Raw genomic sequence first — 23,326 nt, 5'->3', positions numbered from 1 at the left:
GTCCAGCCCCGAGCAAGGTCTCTGCAGCGCCGGCTGCTCCGATCGATGGTGCTCTGGCAGCTGGGGAGGGAGCTACTGCCACCCCACCTCCCCCAGGCCCGTGTTTAGGTCAGGGTGCCCTGAAAACGGTCCCCAGGAGCTATACGATGTTGCAGAGGGACCCAGCCGAGGGCAGGAGCATCCACCCATGGCCACATGGCCGTGGCAAAGCTTTCCCTGTTCCTCCCTGAGCTGAAGCCAGCCCTCCGTGCAGCAACCTGGGGTGGGCTTGAGATGCCTCCTGCACCATGGGAAGTACAAGGCAGCTCTTCCCCCTTGCTCACTGCGACCTGGTCTAGTGGGAGGTGTCCCTGCCCATGGCAGGGGGGTTGGAACTGGATGGGCTTTAAGGTCCCTTCCAACATAAACTGTTCCGTGATTCTGTTTCTGTGATCTGTGGGTGCTGGATGCCTCACTGGGGGTGGGCACTGGGTGGTTTGCAGTGGGCTGGTGTGGCCAGCCACCTGCTCAGCCCCTCTGCCCCGATGTTGAGTGGGAGGGGAGGGCGCAAGGCGCTTGCCCTGCCAGCCCCACAGCACAGGGGGGGGTGAAAACCAGAAGCAATCCCAGCCCCTGTTCCCTCTAAGCCCCTGTGGTCCTGGCAGCAGCAGCAGGAGGTGGGCACCGGCACAAAGACCATCTGGAAGGGCTTCTCCGACCGACGGGGAGCTCCATCCTCCCACAAGAGAAGCAGCTTTCATAGGATGCTTATGGGGTTTTTGCAAAATGAAGCGGCATCACCCCGCATGCCCCAGTATTTGGATAAAGCCTCACATTTCACCTCTTGCCGTTTTAAAAGCCGTGAGGGGACCTTCCAGCTGAGACCCCTCTTTGACTCTCAGTTTATGCTGCAAAGCGTTTACGCGAGGCTAACATTAAGCATGTGTTCCCATTAAGTATCCGCATAAACGCTTGGCTGAATGGGGGCCAACATGCCAGAACATCACCCATTTGGTTTGGGCACATGGGCAGGGATTTTATGTTATTGAAGTCCTGCCAATTAAATCAGGTCACTCCACTCTCTCCTCTTCTGCCTCTCTGGCTCTCTCGCCTGTGCGCGCGTCTGTTCTCCGTCCCTGCGGTCCAGCCCACCGCCCCAGGCAAATGCTCTGGGAACGAGCCAGACCCCCAGCTCAGCTCACTGAGCATGAAATGGGGATTCAATGGCCACTGTCACTTCCCCGGGGGGTGTGTGGCATCCGCAGGGCTCTGACAGCCGCTGGATGGAGATGGGGAAAGCATTTCTGGGGAGAGACGGCTGGAAAGCAAACAAAAGCTGGGGCTGCTCTGCTGCACCCGCCCCAAAGCCTGCCTTTGTCAGAGCCAGGGCTGTGCCTGGCTCTGAGACACTTCTCCCTGTGTCACACTGGGGTGCGAAGGGGGATGGGGTCTCTGTCCCTCACCTCTTAAGAAGGGTGACAGGCATCTGGGACCCCAGACCTCTCCGTTTGAGACACAGCAAAGCAGAAGGCAGCTTTTCCCCAATGTTTTTCAAGGTTAAGAGTTTCTGAGCATCCCCTTCCAGAGGAGATGAGCTACTGGCAGCGTGTCCTGCCTGGGGACTCAGCCAGAGCCAGAGGGGCAGGGGAAGGTGCTGCAAAACCCCATGGGTGTCACCCTGGGCACACCGGGATGGGGTAGGTGGCCCCAAGGACCACATCCAGACAGATCTTTCCAAAGGCAAACAAAAGCCCTTTGGGTGCTGGCGGACAGGAGGGGATTTGGGCCACGAGTCCACCCTATCGAATCTCCTGCTTCCCTCCTAATGTGGGGCCATGTGGGAGAACCGCCCGCCCCCGGGCTGGGTGACCCCAGTGTCCCAGCCTGTGGGGAGGGGACCCCGGTGCTGCAGCGGGCTCCGCTGCAGCGGGAGCAGGATGCGGAGCAGCCAGCACAGCCTTTGCAGGAGCTTTTTCTCTCTGGTCCTGGGGAGCATCACCCCAAGGGGCTGGGGGTGCCCGGGCTGCCCCCCCGGCCGCTCGCCAGAGCCGCAGGAGTTAAGCGAGCAGCCGGCAGGAGCTGATTCAGGTGGGTGGCACGTCCGTGGCGACAAGACTGGAGTGAGGAGGAGGAGGAGGAGGAGGAGGAGGAGGAGGAGGAGGACTGGGAAAGGGAGGGGAGAAAAGAGGAGGAGGGGGGAGCCTTTGCAGGCAGCGGGGAGCGGCGAGCGTGCGAGGGAAGGATGATGGTCTCTCCCCGCTGCCTCCAGACCGGGCGCTGAGGGCGAGCGTGGGGGCAGCCTGGCAGGGGGGTGGCCTGCTGTCCCTGTCCCCCCATCCCCAAAGGGACAAGGACGGACCCCCCAGCTTTGGCAGGTCCAACGCAACCCCGGCCCTTTGTCTGCCGGTGGGGGCTCTGCCCGAGCCAGATGTGCGGGCAGCTGTGGCGGGGAGCGGGCAGGCGGATGACAGCAACGCTGGGAGACGGGAGGAGAGTCCAAGGGTAAGTTGGGCTCCAGCCCCATTAACTGTATTGTCTGTCGGTTGTGACTTTTGGGGGGGCTTATGTGCCTGGGGGCTCTGCAACACAGTGCCGGCTGCTCGGCAGTTTGTTTGTTTGGGGTTGGGTTTTTTTCCCCTTCCTTCCAGAGCTTTGCTTTCGCTGGTCTCTGGCACGGAGGATAAATGGAGTATTTGAAAATAAAAGCAAAAAAAGCAGGTGAAAATAGGAAAGGCTCATGGCATCGGCGCCTCGACGGTGCGTGGTCCAGGACTGGGCAAGGGGTGCGTGAGGCAGCCGAGGGAAAAGAGGTTTCCCTTGGCACTGATGGAGGGAGCTGGATTCCCAGTGCTGGAAATTCCTCTGGGATGGAGTCGGTCGTCACCCAGGCACCGAGGGGAACGTGGGGTGACCGTGGCCAACCCCGTGGCGATGCGCGGGGGTTGATGCTGCTGAGACTGAAATCCAGCCTTGCCCAGGGACGCTGGCAGGATGCGATCCAGCCGGGAGCAGCGCTTCCAACGCCTTAACCCCTCTGTGCCTGAGCTCCGCAGAAAACGTTAAAGCAGTGAAGTTAGGCGTAGAAAAGAAGCCGTGCCGAATAAACCAGCCTGGTCCTTTGCTCTCCCTCCCTCCTTCCCAACCCTCCTTCACCTGCTGGTGCCACCCAAAGGAGACGACAGGCTGCCCCGGGGGTGGCAGGCAAAAGGTGATGGCAAAGCAGACCGAGGGAGCAGCCACCCTGGGTCCATGATGTCATTTTAATGATTTCTGTGCTGGTTTTGCGTTTGCCTCAACCCTTCCTAACTCTATGCATGCGTCTCCCCGACGCAGATACACAGGACATGCCCCCACCCGCAGTCTCTGTGCTTGTACCCCCGTGCAAAGCATCCGTCCCCTCCCGCAGCGTGGGGTGCGTGGCCGTGCCCTGCCAGCCTGGGGAGCGATGGGGACCCGGGCTCCCGGGGGTCTGTGTACAGGGAGGGACCTGCTGCAGGGACCCCAGCACCCGCCTGCGCTGACCCGGTCCGGGAAGGGTGCTCGGGGTGGGGAGGGACCCCAATGGCTCCGTGTGTGGCTCGCCTCTCCCCGATGCTCAGGCAGGCGTCGGACCCTCCCCACCTCCTCCTGCTCCCTGCCGGAGCCTGAAAAAAAAGGGATTGGAGAGATCTCAGCAATGCCCTTCTCTCCCATGGGGGAGGAGGGGGTGAAGCCCTGTGCTCCCCAGGGCTTGTCCCAGCCTGGCAGTGGGACCCCGGAGGGGAGGAGGGGATGCTCCAGGCTGGGCACTGTGGGGTGGGAAAAGGACCCTGGGAGTAGTGTTCCCAGGGAGGCTTTTGCTGGAAGTTGCAGGTAGGTGCTGCCATCACCTCTGGCCATGAGGATCTGGTTCCTCAAGCCATGATCTACCAGGGCTGGGGGCTCAGAAGCTACGCAGGGATGCTGCCTGTCACCCCCTGCTGTGCCGGTGCTGAGCCAGGACCCAGCCCCTGCTGTTGCTTTGAGGATGAGCAGCCCTGATCCCGCAGCCCGGACGCAGGCGTTGCTCACAGGAAGGCTGGGAAGGGAACATCTCGTTTCCATCTCTCAAAGCCTGAGCGCGGTGCGGCCGCGGGATGACGGGATGTGGCTGGGTGCAAGTTTCCCGGAGCGCTGATTGCTCCCTGCCATGGGGCTTCTCCTCTCGGGGGTGTCCATCGGTCCTGGGGCTCACGCCTGGGACGTGGGGCACCATCATCCGGCTCCGGTCCTGGCTCCCCGGGGCAGAGGACACTGGTCCTGCTGGCCCAGCATCTGTGCTGGGGACACAGCTGTTCCTGGTGCTCCTGCCTCTCCTTTCCCTGACATCTGAGTGCTGCCACCCCAGCACCCTGGGTCCTCTCTGTGGGCAGGGGGGGCTGCTTTGGCACCCAGTTGGCATTGGCATCAGTGGCTGTGCAGGGCAGGGCTGAGGGCCAAATCTGGGGACGAGTCTCTGCTCCTCAGCCATTTCAAACCCCTTCCTTTGCGTGGGATCTTTTTTTTTTTATCTTCTGCAATGTAAAACAAAGAGCTCGGTATCAGCTGCCGGGGCTGAACTGTGCCAACACCCATCGCAGAGCCTGGAAAATCCCTCAGGTGCAGGGGAAGGGGGTGGTGAGTTAGGCAGGACCCCAACCAAACCCATCCCACCTCCCTCGGGATGTCGGAGCATCAGGAAAGCACTGGATATTAAGCTGCATAATTGACTCCCCCGGAGGGGCTGGGGCAGCCCCTCTGCTCAGCGCTTCAAAGGAGATGCGGCGGAGGCTGCGATTCCCAACGCGGAGCCGAGCTTCTGCTGCTCCAACCAGACGCGGCTCCTCCTGCCTCCAAGTGCCATGCCGGCTCACGGCAGCAGAGGGTTTGTCCCCGCTCCTCGCTGTAGCTGATCACTGCCATTTAGGGATGTGATCCTAAATTTCCCGACTAGGACAGGGATGGAGGATGCTAGGAAGGTCCAGAGCTAGGTCCCAGGTGGGCGTCTGAAAGGTTGGGAACTTCACCACGCTACCAGCACCGCTCCAAATGCAGGGAAGTCCTAAAAAACAGGGCTTTCTCCCTGTCTTTATAACCAGCAGACGATGTATCTCCTAAATCACCTTCAGGGCAGACCCTGGTCACTACTGCCTCTTCCCTTCTGTCCTAAAAGCCATCCATGGGATGGAGAGCATTCCAGCTGGCATGTGGCTGATTTCCTAAAGAGCAGAATTGCCAGCCCGGGGCCCGTGGGATCCCCTCCTCTCACACAGAAACTCGCCACCACCTTCCCTTCTTCCTCTTGCATCCTTTTAGCCAGGAAACACGCCGAGGGGCTGTTTCGCTGCCTTCTGCCGAAGGTGAGGTGCGATAGTGGCTCTTCCTCTGCTCAGCACGCGTGGGAGGTACCCGTGGCTTTGGTTCTCCTCCTGGAAACGAAATTGTTGTTCCCGGAGTGGGGGGGAAATGCCCTCTCCTGTGCTTTCCACCGAGAGCTGCAGCTCTGCTTGGGGAAAGCCAGGAGCAGGAGAATTAGGGCTGCTGCCGAGCGCAGAGCGCTGTCTGCTGCTCGCTGGGAGCGCGCCAGGAAAAACAGTAAAATTAGACGAGTTTAAAACTTCTCCTTAAGAAGTCTCTGCGGAGAAGGCTCTGCGCTGGGACGTTGGGTTTGAGTTTAGGGTTTGGTCGTTGATGCTCTTGGGTCGTGAGCTCCTCGTGGAGCCCAGGGCATCCCCTCGTTGCCCTCCTGTGCCTGCCCACGGCCGTGCCCTGGACTCCGGCACACCAGTGCCCAGGCGCGTCCCTCCCGGCATCCCTCCCGCGCTGGAACTGGGCAGCCACCGAAATGCCCGACACTGTTCCAGGACATCAGCCAGCTCATAGGCGGTGAAATATATGTGCAGGTTTAGCCGTTGTTGATGGCAGAGAGCATTTTGTGATAAGTATATTTATAGCAGGTTTTTGTAAAAGGCTGTTCCAATGGGTGGGTTTTAGGGAGGCGATAAATGGGCGAGAAAATCGCTCCGGTTGGAGCTCGGAGCAGGGGGATGGCGGCCCCAGCACCTTTTGCCTTCCCCCCTGGTGGTGGCGAGCGCCTGGGGCTCCTCGATGTGGAAAATGGGGTCCCCCAAATGACACCATCCCTGTCGGGGAGGGATGGGGCACCCCCATCCCCCCCAAAACGACTGGAGTCCTCGCAGTGGGTGCTCCCCGGGAAGTGTTTGCAAACACGCTGCAGAGCAGGAATTATGTGCCGGCTCTGTTTGGCGTGTAATTCTGAATAACAAATAAATATGGGAAAATTGGGATCCGTTCCCAGACAATTCACAAAGGGCTTAATTGGGACTTAAGTGGTGCCTAAGTCTTGTGCTGGCTCTCGGCACTGGGGTGCTTTTCACCCAGACAGGGAAAAGAGACAAACTTAGTCAATAAATTACTTGTGATAAATTATTCACCAACTCTGCTCAGAATTAATGCCAGCTTCCCCCTCCAGCAGCTTATAAATGCTCTGATATCTCCTGACCCTATCCAGGCTCCAGAGCAACCCATCGGCTTTAAAAGCCCATCCCAGGCGCTATTATAAAACCATATTTTGTGGCGTTTATAACCAGACATAAAAAAAAAAATCACTCCGAGATTAAACTTGGCGTGCGAGGTCGGAGCGTGACCGGCTTTGTCCTTCCTGTTGACCAACGCAGAGTTCTGTTTTCAGGTTCAAGCTGAAAAAATTGGTTTTTTGCATGAAGACAGGCCGCTGTGCTTCTGTGAGACTTAATAACGCTTGCTTTGAATTTAAAAGCCTTCATCAGCGAGGAATTTGTAAACAGTATAAAAGGAGGGGGTTGCATTTTAACCAGCTTTTCCCAAAGGCAGAGATGAGCTGACTCCAGGTTTCGGGGGAAGAGAGCATCTTTGCCCCAGAGCCCAGGGAAGCTTCTCTCTCTGCTCTGTCCCGTGTCCCATCAGGACCGTACGGATAGAGATCAACAGCCTGGAAAAATAGAGGGAAAAAAAACCAAAACCACAAGCATCTGGTTACCTGAAAAGGAAAAAAATGTTGGTTTTTTTTTCCTATTTGTGAAACGTCAGAAAATGAACGACTTAGGTTTGTGCTGGAATAAGCATTGCAATTGGGTGTCTGACACTCCTTCGTAGTGTGATTATTAAATTGAATTCAGTGCTTTGGTTGTTCAAACCACTGTTTGGCAACGCGCAATCAAAGCCGCGCGCTTGACTTCAAAAGCCCATTTGGACTTTGGACACGTTGGCCCAAAAAAGGGTCTGCGGCGCTTGATCCCAATTTGCAAATTGCTGCAGTTGATCGGGAGCTGCTGTTTGGTTGTTTTTTTTTTTTTCCCCCAGCACAAGGCCTTTATTTCCATGGAAAATTCTGCCGAGTCCTATTTCTGAGTCACTTTTCCTAACTCCTACGTGCTGCCACCGCTGCTCAAAGCCGGGCAGGTTGTCCCAAAGATGGGGCTCAGCGGTGCTCCGACCCTCCGGCAGCAAAACGCGGCTCATGCAGTCGGTGGGTCCTCTAGTTCCTCGACACGCAGCAGGATTCGTCCCTGCATCCGGAGCGTTTTTAAGGACCAAGGAGCAGGGCCGGGGCTGGCTCCGCCGTGATGCTGCTGGGTCTGGGGGCTGCCCCGACCCCCCGTCCGTCGCCTGCGTCCGAGTCCCGCTCCGTGCTGAAATCGCCCCTTCTTTCCTTTTTGTGAAGATAGCCATTGTTAAATAAGACAAAAGGCATTTCAGTGACACTCTCCAGCTAGCTTTATGGCTTTTTTAATATTTTGTTGACTCCCTCTTCGCTGCTTAAACCTTCCTGGCAAGCCGCAGACGTACCCCTTTGGCCCCCTTTCCTTGGCCATGCTTGTTCCCCCCCCCCGTGGCTTGGCACGTTTTTTTCCCCTGTTTTGCTCAGGTTTTAAGGGAAGTTAAATGAAGGGGGCTGTTTACATCTGAAAGCCATCGCTTACCGTGCCGACATCTCTGCGCTGGCAGCGGCAGGACTGCTGCAGCTCTGCAGCGCGGGGGCCGCAGGGAGCCGGGGGGCTTCACCGAGCAGCCCCGACGTTGCATTTTGCTCGGGGTTTCTGTTTTTAAGGGGCTGGAAGGAAGCGGGGACGGAGGGAAGAGAGGAGCAGGCTGCCAAAGTCGTCGTTCTCCTAGGAAATTGCGGGTGCGCTCGGAAGAGTAAAGGGCGATGCACCACGGCATCCCGCTCAGCCCGGGGGGGGCAGACCCCAGCCCCACTCCGGTAGGTCTGCTGTGGGGCAGAGGTGGGTGCCAGCTCCATCCTCCTTGCGCAGGGCTTGGTGCCATCTTATTTTTCCCGGTGTCCTTGGTGCAGACAGTCTCCTTGGGCAGCGCCTGTAAATAATTGAGTTGCAGAGTCGAGTGGGTTTAAAAACCATGGCGGGGGGGGGACGTTTGCAGCCAGAGGCAACGGGGGGGGGGCGCTGATGTGGCTCCTGGCTCCGCAGGGCTGAATCCTTCCTTTGCATTGACTGCGGGGGGGGGGGGAGTCAGCGGGTCACCCCACTGTGCTGGGGACCCTTCGTCCCCCTCCTGCCCTCGGGGCTGCCTGCAACCAGGCATTGCCCCCCACGCGGGATCGCCCCGCGGCGCAGCGCCCTGATCCCCCCGGCAGCTTGGGATGACTAAGAGGTGATGAGCCACTCACGGAAACTCGGAAGAGATCTCATTCTGTGAATAAATCGAGGGGGAAAAAAAATAAAAAAAAAAAAAACCCAAACGAAAAAAGATTCCTTGGGGGGGAAACGATGTTTGTGAATTAAAGACAAAGTGGGTGACATTTCCGCCAGCCCTGTGCAGCTGCGGCGCGGGGAGGGGGGGGACGCACGTGGGGCTGTAATTCCCGGAGACGATGGGAGAAGTGGCAACTCCTCACGCTCTGCCCGCGCTGGGCGGACGGGCACCGGGCGGTGCGGTGGAGCCTCGTTCCATCGGGTGACAGCCAGCCCTCGGCTCGGCGCGACCCAGGGCAGGAACAAAGTTTCCCTGTTGCATGGCGGCCCTGGAAACTGGGGGCTTTGCAATTAGCAGGAGAGGGATGAGCGAAGGAGCAGCTGGGATGCACCTTTGATCCTTAACGCTCGTCCTTCCCGCAGCCCCTCCAGGAGAAGTGACTTCAGGGTCACTTCTCGGCTCAAAGCCTCCGGCTCCAGCCCAGCATCCTCCAAACTCAGCAATGCCAGTGGCCCGGTTGTCCCGGCTCATTGCAGGCTCCTACGGGCTAATTCCCTCTCTGCTAGCAATTCCCTTCTCCCCTCCTCCGCCCCCAGGCTCCCAGCAGTCAGATCGATGATTTAAAATAAACTGGGAATGCATTTTGCCAAGAATAAGCACAGTTCCTCACCCCTGAAGGCTTCTTCCATCCCCTTCAGTTTGGGGAGGGACTTTTATCAGCCTCCCAATGCCCCGCGATTTGGCCATGGGCAGGGACCAGCACGTAGTGGGGGGGGGGACGGACACGGACCTTGGTACAGAAAAGGTGGAGATTTGAGGGCTGGGTGTTGGTTCCTCCCCAGCGGGTGGGTGCAGGGGGGGACGTGCAGCCCCCATGGCTCATAATGGCAGAGTCAGCCCCATGGTTGGCAAAGGACCGAGTGGTCCCCATCCCATTAGAAAGCATCTTGGGGGTCTCTGCTGGCGACAAAGCCCTGCTGCTCCCCATGGAGGGACTCAGCACCCCCAAAGCCCGTCAGGGCGATGCTGGTGAAGCTGCCCCCGCCTTGCCGAGCCCTCCCCGGTGGCGGTGGCTTCTCAGGGCACGGCACAGGGCTTTGGCTCCATCCCCACCTGGAGCTGCTCCGTGCCTGAGGAGGGGGTGAAGCAGCCCCACGGCTGTGCCTGCCAGTTGCTATGGCAACCGTACATTTTTCTTATGATTCCTAATGACTTATCGGCATTTGCACCAATCTATGGCTTTTTTGGCTGCCGGAGGTTAACTCGTCTCCCCTCAATCTCTAAGAGCAGGCGCATCCCGTGCGGTGCCGGAGCCCAGGTTGGGCTGGGGGGGCTGCCCCGGTGCTGCCCCCCACACCAGGCGCAGCATCCTCGGTGCTTCCCAGGGAGAGCAGAGACGGGAGCCAGTGGCCAGCACTTTGCAAGAGGCAGGTGCTAAATCACGGCTTGTTTTTCCCCCAGTGAGGCTGAGAGAAGGTTTGGAGGACCACGGGGTTTGGAGAGGAATGGCTCTCACCGGGCAGGAGCCAGACGGAGTGGAAAGCAACAGCCCCGGGCGAAGGAAGAGGGGTCCCAGACTGTGCAGACCCCCAAACTGATGCAGGGTTTGATGGGGTCCGAGATGTGACTTCAGTGTCTTGTTTCCACCCATGCTGGTAGGACGCCTGAGCTTTTCCTTGGTGAAATTCAGCACAGAGAGAAAATCAAATGCACTCTTTTTAAAATCCGTGCTTAATACCAAAAGTAATGCCTCACCCAGATTTATTCAGATGGATTAGATACTTCTTAGCTGCTCATGAGCATCACCCAGCAGCTCGCGAGGCTGGAGCTATGCTCCAGGCAGGGCTGCCCGGCTCCCTCGGGCTGAAAGCAAGGGCTTGGACCCGGGCATGGCCAGGGCTGGCTTTGCAAGCGTTGGGAGGCTTTTTCAGAGATTCGGAGAGTCTTTTTGCCCTCACCTGGGGGCCATTTTCTGGCTGCCGAACCTGTGCTTGGGCCCTGCGAGCAGTGCGGGGTTCTCAGCAGGTGAGTGTGTGGCGCTCAGCTTTTCTGCCTGGTTCCTTCAGAGGCACAAACCATCAAGTCTTGGGTTTTTCACTGCTCTGTTTGTTCTACATGGGAAACAGCGTGGGGGGCAAGCAGAGACCAAGGGGACAAAGTCACCAGCATGGCCAGGAACAGCTTCACCTCCAACCCTTTAATGTCACTGATGTGCTCTTTCTGGCTGTCACGTCCTAAGAAGCTGCTGAAACATCGGGTTTGCAATTACTGGCTGAAATGTTTAACCCTGAAATGTTCAACCCTCGGATAAAACCATGGGAAGACCTGGGGGATTTTAGGGTCAGTGACAAGCTGCTGCAGCGCAGGGGCAGGGGATTGTTCCCCTCGTTTGACGGGTCCTCACCAGTCCGGATCTGCTCTTGTCCTTGCTTTTTTATTGCTGGAGCTTCCCTCCTCTTTGCTCTGTCCTGCAACCTTTGAGCCCAGGTGTTGAATGCAAGGGGGGGCCGCTGCTGACGGGGGAAGGGAGAGCCAAGCTCCCTCTCGCTGCTGGCTGAGCCTCTGCCACCTCCATGCACCAGTAGGTTTGGTAGGACCTCATGTCCCCAGGGCATCTGCAGGGGCAATAGAGCAGCAGCTCATCGAGATGTGGGCTGTGGTGGGAATCATAGAATCATAGAATCTTCATGGTTGGAAAGGACCTTTGAGATCATCGAGTCCAACCATACATACACAAAAAAAAAAAAAAAAAAACAAACACACCCCCCCCCAAAAAAATAAACGCCTACAATCTCTGCCACTAGTGCATGCCCTGAAGTGCCAAATCTAGATGTTTCTTAAATACCTCTAGGGATGGTGACTCAACCCCCTCCCTGGGCAGCTGTTCCAGTGCCTGGCCACTCTTTCAGTAAAGTAATTCTTCCTGATATCTAACCTAAACCTCCCCTGCCGCAGCTTCAGCCCATTTCCTCTGGTCCTGTCATTATTCCCCTGGGAGAAGAGGCCAACCCCCACCTCTCTGCACCCTCCTTTCGGGGAGCTGTAGAGGGCAATGAGGTCTCCCCTCAGCCTCCTCTTCTCCAAGCTGAACATGCCCAGCTCCCTCAGCCTCTCCTCGTATGCCCTGGTCTCCAGAGCCCTCACCAGCCTGGTCGCTCTCCTCTGGACACGCTCCAGCGCCTCAATGTCCCTCTTGTACAGAGAAGCAGTGGGGGAGTCCAGGCCTCCAAAGGGCAGGCTCAGCCCTCCCTCCAAGAGCATCCCGCATCCCTGCAGACGCTGCTGAGATGCTCTTTTGTGTCACTCCATGGGGTCATCAAGCCCTCAGGAGGTGCTTTGTAACTCCAGCCCTTTATCGCAGCCACGCGGCCCAAGGAGGCCAGAATGTGCCAGCAAGATAAGAGGGAGAGACTTCCCCGTAATTAGAAATTAGCCTGATTTCACGGCACTTACAAGCAGCTGCGTTGCCCGTCCTGACCTTTCTTCTGCTGAAGATCAAAGGGAGCAGGGCTGGGCTGCAGCCGTGGCTGCTCTCGCCCCACTTTGCGTGTGTGATGTGACCCCATTCCGCTGCCCGGCCGCCGATGCCGGAGTCCCCTGCCCGTCACACAGCCCGTTTGCTGGCCCTGAACCCTGCCTGTGTCCCTGCCCGTCCCCTTCCCCAGCCAGCCACCACGGTGGCCAGCAACCCGGTGAGCTCCTGGCTCCATTCACCCCTGGAAGAGCAGTTCGATCCATGAATGAAGAGGCAAATAAGCTGGAGATGGTAAGGGACCAGCTGAGCCCCCAGTACAACGAGGGCTGAGCGAGGTCCCCCGTCCCCTGCCCCTCGCCTCTTCTCTTGGCACCGTCTGCGCAGCGTTCCCCGCCTGCAGCAAGGCTGCTTCGCTGGAGAAATATTGTTTCCAACAACAGACTCCTCTAGAGAAATAACAGGAGAGATCCCATCACGGTTTAGATTTTAATTACGCTCAGGGATTCTTTCCTTTTTTTAAGCTTTGTTTAATAACCTCTTCCTCCCCACCCGCCCCTCCCCTGCCAAAGAAAGTTTAAAGAGCCTCGATTTATCCCTCTGAAGGGACCGACATCAGAACACTGCGCTGGCAGAATGTTTCCTCCTAAAATATCCCCAGGGGGACAGGCAGCAGCAGCCTGTCGATACCTTATTCCGGTGACCTGTTTTTTTTGGTCCAACAGATGGACACAGATGTGCCCTCCCCAAGTGACATCCCGGGTCTCTGTCCCCTCCGGAGCCTGTAGCTCAGATTGGCTTCGTGGCCAGTTCGTGGAGAGCCACGTGGGTAGCAGAGCTCAACAGCCTTTGACATTGCCCGGAGCATCCCCTCTCCAAAGGATGCTGCCCTTGGCCTTGGTGCGGGTAGAGGAAGGGGGGAGGTTTGGGGGGGCTGCTCTGCAAATGAGCCAACCTTAATGGGCACCCCCCCGGCCCCCGGGCTGTGCCGAGGGGGATCGATCGCTCCTGTTGGCGTGCTGATCTGCTGGGGAAGGTCACTCGGGCTGATGCAGCGCCGGCAGCGCCTGCAGTCATGCTGCCAGGACAGTGGGTACCCTGGCCATCGGTCTGACGGTTTTAGGGCCCGAGATGCCCCTGGGCTGGACTGGGGACCAAGCTTTTGTGCTGGGTGGGATGGGGACTGGGTCCAAGCAGCCAAGAGCAACACAGAGAGATGGACGCTTTCCTCTGGGCTTCAACATCTCCGGAGAGGAAGGTTCAAACAGCCTCTGCCTGCCCGCTGCAGCTCTGGGCATGCTACTTGTTTATTTGATTAGAGAGATGAAGAAATAAATGAAAGAGATATGAGCATCCCTCTTCACTCCCGGCTCCTACGCAGCACTGGCTTGATTTTTCAAAAGGACTCAGTGTCCAGAGCTTCAGAGCTGTCTGCATCATTCAGATGGGCGCATGGGAGATGAGCCCTTTGAAAATCTTGTCCCAAATGGTTAACGGGGAGCCGTTCTTTCCCGCCGGCTGGCGGCCTTTCCTCCCACCCTAACGATCTGTGGGGTCTTTCCCTGGATCTGCAACGTACAAGGGAGGGAAACGGTATGTCGCGGACATACATATCATAATTTCCTGGCGTGCACCTGTCTCTCCAGCACACAAACTGCTGCGAGGCACAAACACGCACTTGTGCGGATTATGAGCTACCACTGCTGTCGTGTCGTCGCAGCTCAACAGGCGCCTACCGCCACGGGAGCCATCACATCCCAGCGCCCGGCTGCTGGCAGCCCCTGGCAGCCGCCCCGCTCCTCGCTCCCTGCCGACAGCCTCCCCGGGGCTGCGGGAGACCGTTGTGTCTCAGAGCTGCGGGGGGGGTGGAAAAAGGACCCCCCTCCCCTACATGGCTCGCAGGGACCCAGCGCGGAGCCTCCCTGCAGGGAGAGGAGCTGCAGACTGTGGGAGATGCTTTAGACTCGAATTGCCGGGGTGTCACCGAGCCGCCAGCCTGCCTCGCTGCTGAGAGAGTGCGGTGGCAGCATGGCGGGGGGCGGGGGGGAGGAAATCAGGCTGAGCTCTCCCTCACAGCTAATTAGCAGCCTGGAGAGACGAGGAGGGAAAAGGTCCCTCCGCCAGGGCACTGCCTGATGGAGAGGGGTGGCTTCCCATGGGAGAGCCCCAGTCTGCATCCCCCTGGACGCGGGGCTGATGCGAGCCCAGGCTCCGCAGCCCCCGGCAGAGCCGGCTCCCACGCAGCCAGCGTCGTGGCCGGGGAGCCTGCCAGAAACCCAGGAGGTGGGAGAGCTGGAGCGAAGGCAGGAGCTGGAGGTCTCCGTTTCCGCTGAAATCTGGCACCTTCCCCCTCTCTGGCAGCCCCGTTAGAAGCTATAATTATATCCGAGTGCTCACAACACCCTTTCCCGAGCACCCTGGGGATAAAAATCAAGGAGGATGCTCTGAAGGGGGAGGCTTGATTGATGGGAGCTGGGCTTGACGCTCCGCGCTCAGCGCCGGATGGGTGAGGGAGCAGCGGTGATGAGCCCCAGCGCGAAGGGAGCTCCCCCCCCGGCTGGGTGGGCTGGGAGGGGGGTCTGCAGGCAAGTCTCCTTGAGGGGGGAGGACGATGGGCGCTCCCATTGTGGAGGTGGCAGGTCCCAGCGCTGCCATCCCATACAGCACGGGGTGCTCTGCTCCGCTCCAGGCGCTAATGCTGGAGGAGCGAGGGGCTTTGGGGGTCTGCAGGCCCCCCTGGCGCAATGCTGGAGACCCCCTGCAGGCCGTCATCCCCGGGGCTGGCAGGAGAGCAGGAGACATCGCGGGCAGGAGCTCCTCTTCTTCGGCAGGGTTCAAAGCCAACCCACCTGGGACTGCGAACAATTAATTTTCCCAATCTGCACAACGATCAGCTTCTGAGGAGAACAATTAGCCGGTCACAAATTGTAATTGTCATCTCACTTCTGATTTTAATTTGGCCTAATGAAGGCTAAGTGATTCCGTCTCGCTCCTCCTCCCCTGGCCCCACGGCCCTTCGGCATCCCCGGCTGCAGCGGGGGCCACCGGGGGAGGCAGCGCCCGGCCCGCAGCCACGGTGGCCCTCGCCGGGACGGAGAGTGCTGGGAGCGGCCGGGGAAAACCATTAATCCCCATTGCGAGCTGCTTGTTTTCAGATATCATGGCCAATAAAAGTTTTATTTAAGGGAATTGGCTGCCTGTGTCCATGCATTCTGGTTTGTCACAGCCTGTTAGCCTCTCACGCTTGCCCTTTGAAGCCAGGGCTGTCATTTAATCTTCATCTACAATAATGCACTGATTTCCCCCCCCCTCCCCGCCTTTCTGATTTTAACTGGCTGCTGCTTCTATGTCTCTGTCTGCACCCTGCTCCCCTCGCCCCATCCCCACCTCCCTGGCACGTTATCATCAGCAACACCTTTTGGATCTAGCTGTTTTCTAATGAATTCACGGTCCTGCTGAATTGCCTTTCACTTTAACACTTAATTTAGATTGAAGAAGGTGGTTGCTGGGTCTCGAATACCAAGTCACTCCGTGCCGTAGCTTTGGCTGGAAGCTGCGTGATGCCCGGTGGGGTCGGGATGAGCAGAGCCGTCTGAGTTTGGTGAACTTTGTGGCAACACCTCGCCGCTTTCTGAGCCTGGCAGCCTCCCTTCTCCTCCCTCCTCAGCCTGAAGCAGCCACATGAGCTGTCATGGGGATATGGCAGCCCGAGGCGCTGGAGCTGGGGCTGTTGGTTGACGACCGGCTGACTATGAGCCAACAGTGTGCCCAGGTGGCCAAGAAGGCCAACAGCATCCTGGCCTGTGTCAGCAATAGTGTGGCCAGCAGGACCAGGGAAGTGATGGCCCCCCTGTACTGGGCACTGGTGAGGTCCTACCTTGAGTTCTGTGTCCAGTTTTGGGTCCCTTGCTACAAGAAAGACATTGAGGGGCTGGAGCGGCTCCGGAGAAAGGCAACTGAGCTGATGAGGGGTCTGGAGAACAAGGAAAACGGTCTGGAGAACTTGTGAGGAGCAGCTGATGGAGCTGGGGGTGTTCAGCCTGGAGAAAAGGCGGCTGTGGGGAGACCTTCTCACTCTCTATGAATCCCTGACAGGAGGCTGGAGACAGCTGGGGGTTGGTCTCTTCTCCCAAGGAACAGGTGGTAGGACAAGAGGAAATGGCCTCAAGTTGCGCCAGGGGGGGTTTAGACTGGATATTAGGAAACATTTCTTCACAGAAAGGGTTATCAAACACTGGAACAGGCTGCCCAGGGCAGTGAAATCGCCATCTCTGGAGGTATTTAAAAGACAAGTAGACATGGCGCTGAGGGACACGAGTTAGTGGTGAACTTGGCAGCGTTGGGTTGGTGGTTGGACTCGATGATCTGAAAGGTCCCTTCAAACCTAGACGAGTCTATGATTCTGCGATTCTCTGCTCTGTTCGCACATCACATCACCCACCTCCGAGAAGTCCGACCCCGCCCCCCTCCCGCTCTGCAGCTTCTGCGCATCCTCTAACGCGGGGCAAAGCGACAGCAGGACGCTGCCGAGCCAGCGAGCAGGCGCTTTGCCACCCGCTTTCCCTCCTCCCCAGCCCCGAGCGCCGTAATTTTAACCCGACCACTAAGGAAAGGGCTCCTTCGTCCTGCGAGAGAGACCGAGCCTCTTCTGGGGTGAAGCATTGCAGCTCTTTAATAGCACCAATTAAAACTGCAGAGGGAATGAGGCGTTGGCAGGCAGTAATCACCCGGACTGGAATATGGCTTGAGCCTGAGCTTTAATAGCTTCGCTTTAAAGGGAAAACATCTTTTCTGTGACCCTTGGATGAACAGAAACCTGGTTTCAGAGCTTCTCCGAAGCCTGCGAGGTTGAGTCTCAGCGTGCCCTCCAGCCCCACGCTGGGACGCGGCCGCCCGCTGTGCCCCATTAAAAGCAGCAGGCAACGAGTCGTGAGAAGGGGCAGGGCGAAGGGAAGAGGAGAAATAGGTATATCAGCAAGACGAAGATCAAATGGCAGCTACATAAGCTGATCTCACAGGGAAAAATGTCATCTCCAGGTCGGGGCAGGGGTTGCATCGAACTCGGGAGAAGAAGGGGTATTAATTGAAAGGCCTGTATAAGGCATCCCTCGCTGGAACAGGAGCGTGGGAGTCGCGCTGTGCAGCGGGGTCTTCAAATGCTAGTCGCTGAAACTGGCTTCTTGATTTCTGTTTCATCCCAGTCCTACACACCCCTTACACTGAGCCGCGAGACTGTTGTAACACCTAGAGAGGGTCCTGACCCGCCACTAGTGACCTTCCTTCCTCCTTTCCGAAAAGTGTCATGAACCTAAAGAAAAAAAAATTACCGAATTCATAGGTGAAAATGAATCTCCTCTACTCCAAGGTTCTCTAATTTCAAGGAAAAAAAAAACTCAAAACATGGCAAGTTGAAATAGAAGTTTTACTGTTTATAGGTGGTAATAGCAAAACTTCAGTTTTGGCGAGTGGTTCTTTAAGGTGAAATGTTTTTCGAGGCCGGTTAAAGTAAGTGAAATCCTTCCCTGCTCACCCCCTTTCTGCAGCCCAACGTGCCGCCGGCAGCAGCATCCCGCGGGCACCCTGGGCGCCTCGTGGGCTCGCAGGGCAGCCTGGCAGACCCTGCCCGCCATCGCCACGGGCTCAATGTGCCTCCCCGTTTTTTTGTGCCGCCTGGGGAGGATCCGGGGGCGATCCTGCCCCAGCCGTGCCCCCGACTCCCTCCGCAGCCCTCGCCCGGAGTTACGATTAACGTGCCCCGCAGACATCTGGGGCTCAGTGATGGCTGATTCGGTTAGCTGTTAGCGCAACTGAGGTCAAAGCTCATCTTGTCTGAAGCTAAAAACAATTAAAATCACTCCTGGAAAGCCCTAAGCACGCACCTGGCTGCCTGCAGCCCAGCGTCCCTCCTCACCCGCTCAGCCCCCAGCATCCAGCAGGATCCAGCCTCTTTGCATGCCCGGTCGGACCAGCCCAGAGTCAGGGACCACCAGGTTTCCCCTAAACTGGCCAAAGCAGCCTTGCAGCGATGCCCACCCAGCCCTGCCGCAGCCATCTCGGCGTCACCATCGCGGCTGCCACTGTCACCGGGATGGTGACAGTTGCTGGAGCCTCCAGCTGGGGTTGGCAGCAATCACATAATGATGGGGCCTCGTCAGGGCCAGGAGGACCCCGTTAGAGCATCCTATTTAATTGGGCACGGGATGCTGAGTGGTGCTGCTTTGCTGGGGGGGTTGGGGACGCAGAGGTTGGACTCGGTGCTCGTTAACCCCTGATCTTAAGGGGCTCATCACAGCTATTTCACAGCCAGCGGGAGGATCTCGGTGATATGCAATCTGCCTTTCCTGTGCTATTCCTAGAGCACTTCCCTGCCGTGGTTTGATTTCCGAGAGGCTTAGGGATGCCAACCTGCACCCTGCGCACCTTTGGAGAAGCCTGCCCCAAAATTTGGCCCCTCGATGGTGTGCTTGAGCTTTTCTTTCTTCCCCTGCCATGGCTGGTGTAAATACCCTGGAGGCGGCTGCAGAGGAGGCACTGGAAAGGTAAAGTCCTGTATTTTGTTCTGCATTATGTAGAAGAAAAACTTAGCATGTCACTGCCACTGTAGGTTTCTGCTTGAAAATGGCTCTTGAATTTCTCTTTGCTCTTAATACGCATACACGCACACACACATGCCGACATCCCACGTCAGGTTCATCTTTTTTTTCCAGTCCTTTCAAACCTGCAACGACACATCTGAAAGTTCCCCCCAAACCAGCCCCTCTCCCTCCTCCTGCACCACGAATGGATGAAGATCTGCTCAGAGCTCAGTCACGCGGAAGAGTAGCTTCGGTGGTTTTTTTGAAAACCGTATTTTGTCGGTTCCTCCGAAGACAAGTCGATGGTGGGCTGTCTCTCTGCCCCGACGTGATTCCCTGCCCGCCTCTTGGGTGCTCTGGCTGCAGCAGCACCCATCCGGGGGATGCACCCATCATCTGCGTACGTGTTCCTGGGGGTCCTGCAGCCACAATCCTGCTGGCTGCAAGGGGAAGGGGCTGGCTGGGAGCGGGCTTGCAGCCCTGCACCGTGCTAGCCACCCCTGGTATGGGGGATGCTGCATACCCATTCTCTCCGTGCCGGGGCTGGGAGCTGCCCCATCGCCTGCGGGAAGGCTCTCCCCATGGCAAGGTGCCGCATCCAGCCCTGCCAGGGCTTCATTGGCTCCCAGCCACCAGGGCCAGGGTGATATTGGGATCATAGAATGGCCTGGGCTGGAAGGGACCTTTCAGGTCATCGAGTCCAACCATTAACCAAACTCTGACAAAAAACATCACTAAACCGTATCTCTAAGCACTGTGTCTACCCGTCTTTTAAATTCCTCCAGGGATGGTGCCTCAACCACTTCCCTGGGCAGCCTCTTCCAATGCTTAATAACCTGTTCCAATGGTTAATAACCTGTTCCAAAGCTTAATATTGCTGCCTGCAGTGTGACACAGCCCTGGGTTTTCAAGAAGGACTCCATATCCTTTGCAAATTTTCCTTTCCAGAAGAGAAATAATAGAGGGACTCTGTATCTTCTGCAAATTTCCCTCTCCAGAAGAGAAATAATACACTGCGATATTACTTTATTTAAGTAATTCAAGTGGATGCACAGTGCCTGGGGGAAAAGGCAAGGAGACACAGCAATACGCTCCCCAAAGGCTCTGCCTGTGTGTTGCCCCTCTGCTGCCGGCTCTGCCCCGGGAGCTGCTCCAGCGCGGCAGCGGCGGCACAGACCCGGGCACAGACCGCACCGGTCTGATGTATAATATCTGCATGGAGATCTCCAGCGTTAATCACAGAATGACAGGGTCAGAAGGGCCCTCTGGAGATCATCCCCTCCAACCCCCTGCCAGAGCAGGGTCACCCAGAGCAGGTGGCACAGGAACGCGTCCAGGCGGGGTTGGGATGTCTCCAGAGACGGAGACTCCCCCACCTCTCTGGGCAGCCTGTGCCAGGGCTCTGCCACCCTCAGGGTAAAGAAGTTCCTCCTCATGTTGAGATGGAACTTCCCATGGTCAGGTTTGTGCCCGTTACCCCTTGTCCTGTTGCTGGGCACCACTGAGAAGAGCCTGGCCCCATCCTCCTGACACCCCCCTTGAAGTATTTATAAGCGTTGATAAGGTCCCCCCTCAGTTGTCTTTTTTCCAGACTGAAAGGACCCAAATCCCTCAGCCTTTCTTCATAAGAGAGATGTTCTAGTCCCCTCAGCATCTTCGTAGCCCTAAGTGGCAACGTGGTGTTCCAGTGGACAACTGCATTGGAGACGCTGCAGCCAGTTGTCCCATGGATGCGTGTCGGGATGCTGAGCAGCTCTGACACCCCGATGGAGCCGGCTGTGATCAGTGCTGCTGCCTGGTGAGCTTAAACACCCGCTGAAGCCTTCCCGGGCCGCATATTTTCACAAAACTCGTAGCTGCCTCCTTATCTTTGAAATTGGAGAGTTTAAAAGCCATTTGAAGGAAAGGACACGGGCGCGCGTGCCCCCGTGCGCTGGCTGCCTGACCCCCCTCCATTAGCAAGTTGGGCAGCGGCCGGGGCGGCCGCATCCTGCCCCGCTGAGTGGACCAGGGCGCTGGGGCCGCCCATCCCTCCGCACCCTGGCTGTGGGTCGGGTCTGGAAGGGACGTTTGGGCTGTAGCCGCAGCCTCAGCAAAGTCTCCGTGCGCGTCCCTCCCAACCCACCGATGCTCTACACCAAATCGTCCTGCTGCCAAGCTGGGAACCCTTAAATAGGTGGGACAGAGGCGGCAAATGTTTTCCATTTCTCTTCCTGTTCCTATCTGGGTTTATTATTATTATTATTATTTTATTTTAGCTCCCCTTTGAGTGACAACTCTATCAAAACAGCTCATTTGGAAATGTCAGGTCCATTCTTGATAAGTCATCAGTCATCGTGATTGGTGCTGACAGACGCCCTGCAACAGTGCTGTGGTATCTAATATACTGAGCTGCAGTCTTTTGTAATATCACATTATTTTATTTATTCAGCATGGCATGAAATCTCTCCTTTAGGAAAGGAAAAGCCGGGGGGGGTGGGGGTGGGATTAACCCTTCTAGTGATGCTTCCATTTCTGGATACTCCGCATGGCGAGTAGCAGAAATCAGACTCTAACGTAGCATTTGGATAGTTTAAAGCTCCTACTGTCACCGGAGCTGAAGCAAGATCCTGGATCGTAATCAGCTTTTGGTAGGACTGGCCCAATGAGAGCTGACACTGGATTTCATGGGTGTCCAACGTGGGTGCAGCCCCTCAGGGTGCACAGCACCCATCTACCCCCCGCCCGTGGGGAGGATGAGGACACACTGTTCCAGTGACGCCGTTTGCTCCATCAGGGCGATGTCGGGAGTTGCTGCATCCCACCGGGCTTGTGGCCGTACCTGCTGCCCGCCAGTGGGACAGCCACGGGCCTTATCCCCTCGGCCAACAGCGAGCATCCCGGGTGGCAAGCCACCCGCTGGCCCCTCCTCTGTGCTTGAAATATACGGCAGGAGTGGGGGCGGTGATTTAAGCTCCCCCTTGGCCTCCCCTTGTATTTATGAGGTGCTCGGCTGCATGAAAAATACGGCTCCTTGGCATCCTGCCTCCTCTCGCTCTCGGGGGAGCGGCCGCAGCACCACGCTGGTCCCTTCCCCAGGCCTGGGGGTGACTTTGGGGAGCTCCAGCCTGCCCGGTTCTGCCCCCCAGCCCCACGGTGCTGCCCTCCAAAGCAGCCTTTCAGCCTCGTGGAGCTGCCGGAGGGCAGAGTCCGGCCGTGGTCCCGGGGGTGGTCCCGGGGGTGTCCCCCAGGAGGAGGATGGCAAAGCTGGGCTGGCTGCCACCGGCGGTGCCCATCCTGGGAGATGCTTTCCTGCATCCCCTAATTTGCATCGCGGAGCCTTTGTTTGCTCTCATTAACGTGTCTGCGAAGTGCCTGATGTGTGAAATATCCTTTTTATTAGCTGGAATTGGTGGGGCCTTCTGGGACTCGCGGCTGCTCCGCTCTCAAGGCCAGGACTCTCCAGACAAGCCCATGTTGGCCTTGCTCGGTTTCTGGCTTGCGGCGGGCGAAGGGCTGGGGCTCGGCTCGCAGGTGCTCTCCTCCACCCAGAAACCACGAGTGGGACAAGCCACGGTGTCGCCCATGGGTGCACCCACCCCTGAGGTCCTGCTGGGAGGAGGGCAAGAGCGACGCGGGCAGAACGGTCTGCCAGAGCAGAGCTGGGGCTGCTGCCTCTGGAGTTGGGGATCCCCCGGATTTTCCTGCCTTCAGGGATTAATCCGGTTTTCCTAGAGCCCCTTCGGACTATGGGGACTGTCCGCAGAGGGCAGAGGAGCTCAGAAGCCAGGGCAAATTTCCCCCTGAGATCAGAGTTGGGTGGAAATTTGGGCAGTGAGAGCAGCCTCGCGCGGTCCATAGCCCACGGGGGATCTCTCCATCGTCTCCATCTCCCTCTTTTTCCCACCACTTTCTTCCCATGTGCGTTTTCAGCCACTGTCACTCCCGTAGCCTCAAAGCAGCAGCACAAAGCACCGTTGACAGGCAGCAGGCTCCGCTTCCACAGCCTTAACCTGCTTGCAGGAGGTTGCCAAGCGAACATTAAACCTTGGATTTGTAGCCAGCCTTGGTGGGACCGAATCCTCCCTCCTGGACATGCTCCCTCCCAGCAAGATGCATGTGTTGGCCCGTGGCCCCACCACCCACCCTGCTCCCCCTTCCTCCGCCTCCTCCTCCTGTCCCCGGTGCTCCCAAGACCCCCGGGGAGTCGCGTCACAGCAGCCGTGTCTGTCATCGGAGCTGCCACCAAGAGCCAGACAATGACAGGCAACAGGAGGACAAGGGCCCTGCTAATGGCATGAGTGACATTATTGTGTGTTCCCTCCGCAGTGCCCCGCTCCTGCCCCCCCGCCGGGCTGGGGGATGCGTCCAGACTCTGCCCAGGGCACCGCGGGGCTCGGCAGAAGGGAACGGGGATGCTGGAGGGGAAAAACGAGGGGACACAGGGAAATGTCAGCGGTGTAGGGCTTGATCCGAGGCTTTCCAGCTCTGCTCTGGAGCCGTTGCTGCTTGTGGGGTGCGGCGTGGTTCTCCCCGGCCACCCTCATCTACGGAGCGAGGCTTTGGGGATGGAGGGAGGCTGTGCCCTGCTCCACCAGTAAGCTCCATG

The 23,326-nt window shown here is 57.8% G+C and overlaps 1 protein-coding gene across 2 annotated transcripts in view; it reads left to right on the top strand.

Moving 5' to 3' along the window:
• The first annotated feature begins 1,918 nt into the window (after positions 1-1,918).
• Positions 1,919-23,326, top strand: part of LRRN2 (leucine rich repeat neuronal 2) — a 34,603-nt gene continuing 13,195 nt past the window's right edge. Inside the window, exon 1 of one of the 2 annotated variants that reach the window (XM_063356705.1) lies at positions 1,919-2,067. The gene's annotated coding sequence lies outside the window, so the exon portion shown is untranslated. Of the gene's footprint in view, positions 2,068-2,176; positions 2,482-23,326 lie in introns of those variants that run through there. The other variant, XM_063356704.1, reaches the window with a different exon arrangement.

Source organism: Chroicocephalus ridibundus, chromosome 20 (genome assembly GCF_963924245.1).
Source record: "Chroicocephalus ridibundus chromosome 20, bChrRid1.1, whole genome shotgun sequence".
Lineage (NCBI taxonomy): Eukaryota > Metazoa > Chordata > Aves > Charadriiformes > Laridae > Chroicocephalus > Chroicocephalus ridibundus.
The sequence above is the reverse complement of the archived record's forward strand: the minus strand, read 5'-3'. Positions and strand labels throughout refer to the sequence as shown.